The sequence below is a fragment of the Oncorhynchus keta genome, chromosome 28 (genome assembly GCF_023373465.1).
Source record: "Oncorhynchus keta strain PuntledgeMale-10-30-2019 chromosome 28, Oket_V2, whole genome shotgun sequence".
NCBI classification, from domain to species: domain Eukaryota; kingdom Metazoa; phylum Chordata; class Actinopteri; order Salmoniformes; family Salmonidae; genus Oncorhynchus; species Oncorhynchus keta.
Window position 1 is genome coordinate 54,751,801 of NC_068448.1, and position 12,545 is coordinate 54,764,345.

A 12,545-nucleotide genomic window follows, 5' to 3' on the forward strand; every position below is an offset into this window, starting at 1 on the left:
GTTTTGTTTCCTGATTGATCCAGACAGGGTTAGCTCCACTGATTTGTTGTCCCAGTAATTGGCTTTTTACATGCCTGGTTCAGGAGAAATATAAATAAGTTGTAATGCTTTGAAAACACAGCGAGGTAGAGAAGCAACATATCACAACATATCACATAGACTGACTGAGATATCATATGGGCTGCAGCTGAGAGAGAAAGGGAGGAGGAGGAGAATAAATGGAAGAAAGAGAGGAAGAGGGAGACAGACAAAGACAGCTAGATTAGGAGAGACAGTGAGAACAAGAGAGAGGGAGAGGCAGAGAGAGAGAGGGGGGGGAGAGAGAGAGAGAGAGAGAGAGAGAGAGAGAGAGAGAGAGAGAGAGAGAGAGAGAGAGATGCAGCCTCTTGGGCGGTGCAGTAGACATTAATTTATAGGGTCTGACTCTAAGGAGCCAGAGTTCTGAGAGAGTGGAGGAAACAGCATGGTTTCCCTTTGCCATTTTATTTTCCCTCATCCTGTCTTCCAGGTTTTCAACTCATCCTGTAAATCCTCTCTGATCTGTGAGCAGGAGATACTGTACACTGGGAGAAAGAAAGAGAGAGAGAGAGAGAGAGAGACCCCTGACTGTTATATTGGAATCATGTTTAGCTATAGTTTTGATTTCACGTAGACTACTTTTATAAACCTACTAAAGCCTTTTTCTTTGTCCTTGCATCACACCGCATACAGATTTCCTCCTCCTGCTAAATTACAAGCGGTCCCATTTCTGTCTGCTAACCTAGACTACCAACTGAACTCAGGGGTAGACGAAACATAGTCTCCCTCCATTTATGCTCTTCGAAAATGTGTTATTTTTTTAACACATCCGTGTGTTTAGTTATAGACGACATATGTTGTGTTATAATTATGATTATTGCATGTATATTGATTGATTGATTAATCGTATGCTTCAAAGGTAAATAACATACATTTATCTAAACTAATCTAATCAGTTAGCTAGATTTGTAGCACCTGTTACTGAAATGGTTGTTCCCGTTTAAATGGATTAGATAGTCTGCACACAGTGTTTCTAGCGCTTGGTGTCATTCTGAATGAAAGTAGCAACTATTTGATATCCTGACGCTGCCTGGATTCCAATTTGAATTCAAATTCACTTTACAAGTCAGCATAATGTGACTTGCAGGGAGGGTTACAAAATTCTCTACTTTTTCAGGATTTCTACAAATCTATATTAGAAACTTCCTGGAACTGGTATGGAATAAGCAGGAAATGTGGAATCCTTGTTGATTTTTAAATATTAAGTTAAACATGAGTTTCAGGACACAATATGTCTTAATTAAACTAGGCTGAAAAATAAGGCCAGACATAATATATTGTCAGTTTAGTGATAACATTCACCTAAGACAGTGGTAGGCGACCCTGTTCCTGGAATACCACAGGCACTGCAGGATTTTGTTCAAACTAGGCACCACAGCTGACCAACTGAGGTAAATTGATCAGTTCAGTGTTGGCCTAATTTCAACACACCTGGTCTTCCAGGTCAGTTAAAACATAAACATGAGTTGCCTGTGGCCCTCCAGGACCAAGGATGCCCGACCAAGGATGCCCAACCAAGGAATTCATTAGTCATAAGACTGAAATGTATCACATTCATGTCTCTGTCACTGACAAATACATTCATGGGTGGTAACTACAAATTATATAGGAGTTTTGGCTAACTCTAAAATTAACTCAAAAGACACCCTGGATAATATGCAAATAATGCTTGAAATCCTAAAGCAGCGCTATTCAATTCTGATCCTGGTGTGACAAAACATTTCTGGTTTTGGATTTTTGTAAGGTTCTTTGAAGAACCATACAAAAATCCAAAACCATCCAATTTAAGGTTCTTTAGAGACCGTAAATGGTTCCCCTATGCAGTGGTTCCCAAACTTTTTAAAGTTCTGTACCCCTTCAAACATTCAACCTCCAGCTGCGTACCCCCTCTAGCACCAGGGTCAGCGCACTCTCAAATGTTTTTTTTGCCATCATTGTAAGCCTGCCATACGAGACTGTCACAACCATCGTCAGGGAAATGACCGGACCAAGGTGCGGCGTGGTGAGCGGACATTTCTTTTTATTTAGAATGTCACCTACAAAACTGCCAGTGACTCTTACTCGTGCTATACAGGCCACTAACAACGTTAACTCCCCACAACTAAGGGGGCAAAACAGGCTGCCTAAGTATGATTCCCAATCAGAGACAACGATAGACAGCTGTCCCTGATTGAGAACAATACCCAGACAAAACATAGAAACAGAAAACATAGAAATAAAGAAACTAGAATGCCCACCCTAGTCACAACCAAAATAGAGAATAAAAGCCTCTCTATGGCCAGGGCGTGACAGAGACATTTATTAAACATAAGAATGAGTGTGAGTTTTTGTCACAACCCGGCTCGTGGGAAGTGACAAAGAGCTCTTATAGGACCAGGGCACAAATAATAATAATCAATAATTTTGCTTCTTATTTAGCAATCTTACATACAAAACTTTATTTGAACATAAAACAATTGTGAAAAACTCACCACAGGTGAATGAGAAGGGTGTGCTTGAAAGGATGCTCATAACTCTGCAATGTTGGTTTGTATTGGAGAGTCTCAGTCTTAAATCATTTCCCACACACAGCCTGTGCCTGTGTCTAGTTTTCATGCTAGTGAGGGCCGAGAATCCATATCTCACCTAGGTACGTGGTTGCAAAGGGCATCAGTGTGTTCACCACCAATTTGCCAAGGCAGGATACTATGAGCGCAGCCCTGTCCAGAAATCTGTCAGTGGCTACTGATTAAATTAAATTTACACAGAACCGCTTGTTACAATTTCGATAAGGCTCTCATGTTCAGATATCGGTAAGTGGACCGGAGGCAGGGCATGAAAGAGATAACGAATCCAGTTATTTGTGTTGTCCGTTTCAGGAAAGTACCTGCGTAATTCACTCAATTCACTCAGGTGCTTCGCTATATCACATTTGACATTGTCCTTAAGCTTGAGGTTACAACAAATCATACAATGATGGAAATAAAATAAAATTAAATAAAAATGTATTTATATAGCCCTTCGTACATCAGCTGATATCTCAAAGTGCTATACAGAAACCCAGCCTAAAACCCCAAACAGCAAGCAATGCAGGTGTAGAAGCACGGTGGCTAAGAAAAACTCCCTAGAAAGAACAAAACCTAGGAAGAAGCCTAGAGAGGAACCAGGCTATGAGGGGTGGACAGTCCTCTTCTGGCTGGGCTGGGTGGAGATTATAACAGAGCATGGCCAAGATGTTCAAATGTTCGTAAATGACCAGCATGGTCAAATAATAATAATCACAGTAGTTGTCGAGGGTGCAGCAAGTCAGCACCTCAGGAGTAAATGTCGTTTGGCTTTTCATAGCCGATCATTAAGAGTATCTCTACCACTCCTGCTTTCTCTAGAGAGTTGAAAACACTGAAGACAGCAAGGAGTCATCATGCCAGGTAGTCCTGAGGCATGGTCCTAGGGCTCAGGTCCTCCAAGAGAAAGACAGAGTTAGAGAGAGCATACTTAAATTCACACAGGACACCGGATAAGACAGGAGAAGTACTCCAGATATAACAAACTGACCCTAGCCCCCGACACATAAACTACTGCAGCAAAAACACTGGAGGCTGAGACAGGAGGGGTCAGGAGACACTGTGGCCCCATCCGATGATACCCCTGGACAGGGCCAAACAGGAAGGATATAACCCCACCCACTTTGCCAAAACACAGCCCCCACACCACTAGAGGGATATCTTCAACCACCAACTTACCATCCTGAGACAAGGCCAAGTATAACCCACAAAGATCTCCGTCACGGCACAACCCAAGGGGGGGCACCAACCCAGACAGGAAGATCACGTCAGTGACTCAATGCACTCAAGTGACGCACCCCTCCTAGGGACGGCATGAAAGAGCACCAGTAAGCCAGAGGCAGAGAATCCCAGTGGAGAGAGGGGAACCGGCCAGTCAGAGACAGCAAGGGCGGTTCGTTGCTCCAGAGCCTTTCCGTTCACCTTCACACTCCTGGGCCAGACTACACTCAATCATATGACCCACTGAAGAGATGAGTCTTCAGTAAAGACTTAAAGGTTGAGACCGAGTCTGTGTCTCTCACATGGGTAGGCAGACCATTCCATAAAAATTGAGCTCTATAGAAGAAAGCCATGTCTCTAGCTGTTTGCTTAGAAATTCTAGGGACAATTAGGAGGCCTGCGTCTTGTGACCGTAGCGTACGTGTAGGTATGTACGGCAGGACCAAATCAGAAAGATAGGTAGGAGCAAGCCCATGTAATGCTTTGTAGGTTAGCAGTAAAACCTTGAAATCAGCCCTTGCCTTAACAGGAAGCCAGTGTAGGGAGGCTAGCACTGGAGTAATATGATACTTTTTTTTTGTTCTAGTCAGGATTCTAGCAGCCGTATTTAGCACTAACTGAAGTTTATTTAGTGGTAGCCAGAAAGTAGAGCATTGCAGTAGTCTAACCTAGAAGTAACAAAAGCATGGCTTCATTTTTCTGCATAATCTTTGGACAGAAAGTTTCTGATTTTTGCAATGTTACGTAGATGGAAAAAAAAGCTGTCCTTGAAACAGTCTTGATAGGTTCGTCAAAAGAGAGATCAGGATCCAGAGTAAAGCCGAGGTCCTTCACAGTTATATTTGAGACGACTGTACAACCATCAAGATTAATTGTCAGATTCAACAGAAGATCTCTTTGTTTCTTGGGACCTAGAACAAGCATCTCTGTTTTGGTCCGAGTTTAAAAGTAGAAAGTTTGCAGCCATCCACTTCCTTATTTCTGAAACACAGGCTTCCAGCTAGGGACATTTTGGGGCTTCACCATGTTTCATGAAATACCTGTGTGTTGTCCTTGTTTATGCAGAAAGAGAAGAGCTCCAACTTCTTAATCATAACTTCAATTTTGTCCCGCACATTGAATATAGTTGGGGAGTCCCTGTAAACTTAAATTCAGATCATTCAGGCGAGAAAAAAACATCACCCAGATAGGCCAGTCGTGTGAGAAACTCATGCAAGTAGTCAGACAAGTGAAAATTATGGTCAGTAAAGAAAACTTTAAGCTTGTCTCTCAATTAACAAAAACATGTCAATACTTTGCCCCTTGATAACCAGCGCACTTCTGTATGTTGTAAAAGCGTCACATGGTCGCTGTCCATATCATTCCATAATGCAGAAAATACACGCAAGTTCAGGGGCCTTGCTTTAACAAAGTTAACCATTTTCAAAAATGTCTTTCAAGCTGTCAGGCATTCCTTTAGCAGCAAAAGCCTCTCAGTGGATGCTGCAGTGCACCCAAGTGGCATTAGGACGTGCTTTACAACTCCACTATGTCTCCCTGTCATAGTTTTTGCGCCATCATTACAGATACCAACACATCGTGACCACCAAAGTCCGTTTGATGTCACAAAGCTGTCTAGTACTTTAAAAATATCCTCTCCTGTTGTCCTGGTTTCCAGTGGTTTGCACAAGAGGATGTCTTCCTTAATTGACCCCCCCCATAAACGTAAAGGACATATACCATATATGACTCATCCAACGTTAACGCATAGAATTCACTGGCTTGTATGCAAAGCAGTAATTGTTCAAGACATCTCCTGCCATGTCACTGATGCATCATGAAACAGTGTTGTTTGATGAAGGAATTTTCTGTGTATATTTTTTGACCTTTTCCCCCAGCATTGTCCCAGCCATATCCGCATGCAGCAGCATGAATGAAGTCCTCCACAATAGTATGGGGCTTCCCTGTCCTAGCCACTCACCATAAAAGATGCTTCCAGCCCATTCTTATTTATTTTTTACCTATATTTAACTAGGCAAGTCAGATAAGAACAAACTCTTATTTACAATGACAGCCTAGGAACAGTGGGTTAACTGCCTTGTTCAGGGGCAGAACAACAGATTTTACCTGGTCAGCTCAGGGATTTAATCTTGAAATCTTTCAGTTACTAGTCCAACACTCTAACCACTAGGCTACCCTGCCGCCCCAGTTATTATTAATGATAACTGTTGCTTTTATACATATCTTAACTACTCGAAAGTTGTCTTAGTTATTGCTCAAAAAACTCCTGTGGCTTATTTTTCAAATTGGCATGTTTAGTTTCTAAATGTTTGTGCAAGAGTGAAGGTTTCGTCGAGTTGTGAGATAGTACTTTTGCACAGAAAACACACTGACCACCACTATCTGCTGGCAGTAGCAGTACTACCAGTAGAGCTGGTTTGTGTCTCTATGGACACGAGCCTTACATTTTTTAAAACAATTTATCAATTTTAGAGCAAACAGAATGAGCAGCAGCTACGCTTGGCTACATATGGACTATTAATGGGATTCCCACGAGAGAGTAACGGTTAATGTGATTGGATGATAATTATTTCTCTAGGCGACCTGTAGATGACATTGTGTTGTTATTTCGCTGAACACTAGACAGTTTAATTTTATTTTTGGTAGTAAAACGAGGCTACTCGTGCGAGAAAAAAAACATAACCCCGTTGGAAAATCGAAATGTACACCGACGGGTGTCGCGCGTACCACTGCGGAATAGGCATTGCCCCAAGAAAGAACCTTACATGGTTCCAACTTGCACTTTTTTTTTGACCAGTGGCTAGGTAATAGGGTGCCTTTTGGGACAAATCCCTAGTGATCGCTCGCCTTTCTTCCTCTCTGGTTTGGGTGGGGTACACAATACATTACAGTAGAGTCTGTGTTGTATTTTGCATTTTCCTTGCCAGATAGTGGTGGTCAGTTCACATGAGTTCAAATGAGTTCTCGGTGGTATCTTTCCATATAGCTGATTCTGTTGTTGTCTTGTCTAGGACATAAAGGTCAATACAATATTACCACTGTGGGAATCAGTGCTGTAGATAAACAATGGGGGTATTGCTGACTAAACCATTAAACAATTACCTGTATCTTGTCAGTCAGCTTTTTCTTTCCTTTTTTTTTTACAGAAATATATTCTCTGAAACGTCGTTTTTAGACGGACTCAAATGTGTCTCACAGATATACTTTAGTTCAAGCCAGACGAAGACAAGAAAGGAGGGTAGAGAAAGATACATTTTCAGATAGCCTTTTGACTTATCAGCATGAGTGTACCAGCGGTTGGATGGAGGGAGACCCGTGGTTTCTATAAACACTCCAGTATTTTTAGCTCCTCTAATCGGAGGGCTGCAGGGGAAATGCCACCTTGGGGTCCCCGGGGTCAGCAGAGAGGGCCAGCCCCTCATCTCCCCCGTTTCCTGGCCCATCCAGACTCACACGCAGACATAATCACGCATACACTCACACACATCTACACACACACACACACACACACACATCTTGTTGATCATCTCCTGACCGATCTGGACTGACACTCACAGGATCTAGTTTGAGTGACCTCTTCCTGGCAAGGAACCCACAGAGAGGTGTGTGTGTGTCTGCTTGCTTGAACTATATTTTTAATTCTACTTTATTTTATTATTCAATCTGTAAAGCTGAAGCTAAATCGGGAACATTGCCTTTAAATTTAAATCACGCTCTAAGGCTGAACTTCCGCGATGCGGATTATATAGAGCCCTTTGTGAATGATTAACTTTTTGTCATTACGATCTTTGTCCTTGACCTGCACCGGGGCTTTTCTGTGAGTCAGCATTCTGTATTGAGTGACCTGTAGGAACAAAATTACAGAAGAACTCCTCTGGAGCATTATCTTATCCTGTAAAAATATGCAGCCTTAACGATTAGTTTTGTTTTCAGACACACAGAGGTTCTGTCCCAAATGCCACCTTGTTCCCCATAAAGTCCATTACTTTTAACCAGACCCCTATGGGCCCTGGTTAAAAGTAGTGTGCTACAAAGGGAACAGGGTGCTATTTGGGATGCGACCAGGGAACTCAAACCCCCATGTCCCTGTGACCTTGGTAAGATAAGCGCTCCCTCCCTGTCTGTCTGTCCCTCTTTGTTTTAGGCGCTGTAGTCAAAAAGCAGGATGCACACAGAAAACAGAGAGAGCCTCACACACACACATACTGTACACACACAAACACAAACATAGTGTACACGTACTCATGCACACACGCACATAAATACACACACAAACCTCCATCTAAAATAATAATAATAATAATAACAATTATAATAATAACATATGCCACTCAGAGGACGCTTTTATCTGACTTACAGTAGTAGAGTTCCTACATTTCCATATGGGTGGCCCCAGGGGGGATCAAACCCACAATCCTGCAATCTCCATGCAACCCAATTTGGGTTATTTGTAACCCAGGGCTGGGTAAATATTGGACAGAACACACGTTAGGTACATTTGACCCAGCCGGTTGAGTCCAAAACAACTCATTGTTTTCTTGTGTTGTTGATGCTGGGTTATTGCATCATTATCCACTGTGTCAGATCAGAAGACTGGAGGTGTGGCTTAGTAGAGGCGTGGCTTTCAGATACGTCTTTTTTTATGTAATCCATAAATTGAGTCACAAACAACCCATTGTTTTCTTTAAATTAGATTGTTGATGCTGGGTAATTGAGTAATGATCCAGTGGGCAGCTCAGAAGACTGGAGGTGCGGCTTAATAGAGGGCTTTCAGATAGGTCTTTTTTTAATGTAATCCATAAATTATTTTAGTAGGCTTGGCCTATTAGGGGCAGTGCTTTCAGCGAGGTGAGAGTAACTGTAATTTAATTTTGTAACCTGCAAATTTAAATTTCCCTTCATTACATTTTTGCAGATTACCCATTTTATTACACAATTAATCATTGTATTTTAATATCATTAAAAAGTGTTACCTATTCTAACATCTGAATATACATGTGCACTTGAGGAACTCAACTAAGCTACAAAAGAGTTTGTAATCAACCTTAAAATGTCTTGACAATTTAACTAAACAAATGAACCGGAATGACATTTACTCTCATGGTTGGCCAAAAATAACTCTCTGAATGCCACACCCACTAAGCCATGCCTCAAGTCTTCTGATCTGATGGATCCTAGCTCAATAACCCAACTATGTGACCCAACTGGCTGGGGCAAAAATAACCCAACGTGTTATTGTTTTTTTTCTCCCTGTGTACCAAGTGAGCCACACTTCTTCCCATCTCTTCACCATCGTAATGGACTGGTCCATCAGATGATGTTGTTTACTGTTCCTCAGAGCCATAGAGTCAGTGATGCTTTGTCTATTGAGTTATTCTAGGCTTTATCACCGGCTTTGTCTCTGTTTCTGTGCCCCAAATGGCAACTCTACGGATCCTGGTCAAAAGTAATGCACTACATAGGGAATAGGGTGCCATTTGGGACTCGGACTGTCTCCGCTCCACGCAGACGTCTCCTCAAGTGCGGCTCCATGTGATCTGTAACCTGGGCTTTGTACAGTAGACAAACACTTACACACACGCACATGAGCGCGCACACAGACTCAGACACACACAAATACACCACCCAAAAGCACTCATCATAAGATAATTTAATTGGATTGGTGTAACTTGTTTTTCAGAGCCTCAATCTAATTTGGCTGGAGCCAGCCTAGCAGAAATAATTGTCAATGCAATCGTCTCACCTTCTCTCCATGTCTCTCTGTACAGGGGAGGAGGACGAGGATGGGGGGGGGGGGCGGAGGATGTGTGTTGGCTGTGATGGAATCCACCCAACTGAGCCAAGCAGGAGTCACTGGTTGTGTCCCAAATGGCACCTCATTCCCAATATATTGCACTTCTTTTAACGAGAACCCTATGGGCTCAGGGTGCCATTTTATTTGGAATAGGGTGCCATTTGGGACATACACAGTAACATTATGGATAGTAGGAGCCCTTGTAATTGTATTCAAATTTAACTGCATGTATTCCTTTATCAATGTCGGCTATGAGTATACAACATGCTTGAGTTGGCATCTATCTGCCTCCAAAACAAAGGCCTCTACAGAAAATATTGAGTAATAGCAATCAGCTTTGGGGTGAATTCCAATTGAATCCAAATTAAATTCTGGAATCCAAGCATGAAGTGGATTGTACTTGGAATTGAATTGGAATTGTAGAAAAATGTTTCATTGGATGTCCGCGCCCCCTTGGAAATCGAATTAGCATTGAAAAATCCCCATCAAAATCTGTCTGTTTAAGTTAGAGAAATCCTTTTTTATCAATAAGCCATGTCAGCTAACAGTTTTTATATTGGTAATTTAGTCTAGCCAGGTATCTTACCCTGTCGTAATCATGACCGAATACTGATCAGGCATGCAGGTCATACCCAGGGGCCCTGACCTTCAGGGGGCCCTCTTTGATTCTGTTAGTCACTCTCGCTCAGATATTATATTAACATGGCATAAGTCATGGCAAAATGTGTAGAAACTGTAAAACTGCAAAAAAAAGTATCTCTGCCCCATAGCAAAATGAGTAGCATAGGATTACATGTGTTATAAATTTGCTACATTTGTATAATTGCAAAAAATTGCCTTAAAACTTTAACATTTTATATACGCCCCATGGCAAAATGGGAAGAACTGCAGGAAATTAGCTGTAAAACAGACATTTGTTTCTCACAGCCCCATGGCAAAATGAGTAGAATTGAATGACATGTACCCTTCTGTTGCTTTACAGGCAAAGCCCACAAAGGATGGGAATTGAACCTAAAACCCCTCAAACTGGTCAGGTATAGTTCACTTTCATTTTATATTGCTCAAATACCCAATTGATGTTGGCCAATATTGAGAGATATGGTGAGGCTACCCTCACGTATCTGAAATCACTTGATAAATGTGTTGCCTGATAATGAAAAGCAAGCGGTTGCTTGATGATAGAGCCAAAACTGTACTATTGTTTTGCATGGAATAATCTGAAATGTGTAGTTCTGACTATGCTTGATGATATTAAAACTAAATAGTTGTAACGTTTAATAATGCCTTGAAAGAGGCACGTAGTTGTCAATGGAATTAGTGGAGCTGCGGTTATTCTTGCCTCCAAGCAGCCAAATCAAACCTATTGTGACATTTATTGATTTTATTGAACCCATTGGGAATTCAATTGGAAATGAATTTGTGGAATTGACCACAACACCTTGTTTTAGCTTTAAAGCTTTAAAGGGAAAGATTTCATACAGGGAAACAGATCATGCATACAGTGCATTCTGAAAGTATTCAGACCCCTTGACTTTTCCCACATTTTGTTACATTACAGCCTTATCCTAAAATGGCTCCATTTTTCCCCCCTCATCAATCTACACACAATATCCCATTTTGGCACATTTATTAAAAATACAAAATGGAAATATTACATTTACATTAGTATTCAGCCCCTTTACTCAGTACTTTGTTGAAGCAACATTGGCAGCGATTACAGCCTCTAGTCTTCTTGGGTATGACGCTACAAACTTGGCAAACCTGTACTTGGGGAGTTTCCCCTATTCTTCTCTGCAGATCCTCTCAAGCTGTGTCAGGTTGGAGGGGGAGGGTCTCTGCACAGCTATTTTCAGGTCTCTCCAGAGATGTTCCATCGGGTTCAAGTCCGAGCTCTGGCTGGGCCTCTCAAGGACATTCAGAGACTTGTCTCGAAGCCACTCCTGCATTGTCTTGGCTGTGTGCTTAGGGTCATTGTCCTGTTGGGAGGTGAACCTTCACAGCAGTCTGAGGCCCTGATGCTCAATATTCTTTATCAATAATCTCTGTACTTTGCCCAATTCATCTTTCCCTCGATCCTGACTAGTCTCCCAGTCCCTGCCGCTGAAAAGCATACCCACAGCATGACTCTAGGTTCCCTCCAGATGTGACACTTGGCATTCAGGCCAAAGAGATCAATCTTGGTTTCATCAGACCAAAGAATCTTGTTTCTCATGGTCTAAAAGGCTTCAGGTGCCTTTGGCAAATTCCAAGCAGGCTGACATGTGCCTTTTACTGAGGAGTGGCTTCTGTCTGGCATAACCATAAAAGCCTGGTTGATGGAGTGCTGCAGATGGTTGTCCTTTTGAAAGATTATCCCATCTTCACTGCAGGACTTTTTTGGTACCCTTCCCCAGATCTGTGCCTTGATGCAATCCTGTCTCGGAGCTCTACGGACAATTCCTTTGACCTCATGGTGTTTAGCTCTGACATGCACTGTCAACTGTGGGACCTTATACAGACAGGTGTGTGCCTTTTCCAAATCATGTCCAATGAATTGCGTTTACCACTGGTGGACTCCAATGAAGTTGTAGAAACATCTCAAGGATGATCAATGGAAACAGGATGCAACAGGGCTCAATTTCAAGTCTTATAGCGAAGGGTCTGTATTCTTATGTAAATAAGGTATTCATGTTTTTTATTTTTAATATATTTGCTAAAATGTCATTTATAAAAAAAAGTTTTTGCTTTGTCATTATGGGGTATTGTGGGTAGATTGATGAGGAAAATGTTAATGTAATCCATTTTAGAATAAGGTTGTAACAAAATGTGTAAAAAGTCAATGGGTTTGAATACTTTCCGAATATACTGTAAGTGTTATCTTAATAGTGAACATACACTTGGTTTGATTGTTCCATAGTTCCCTTTCTTTA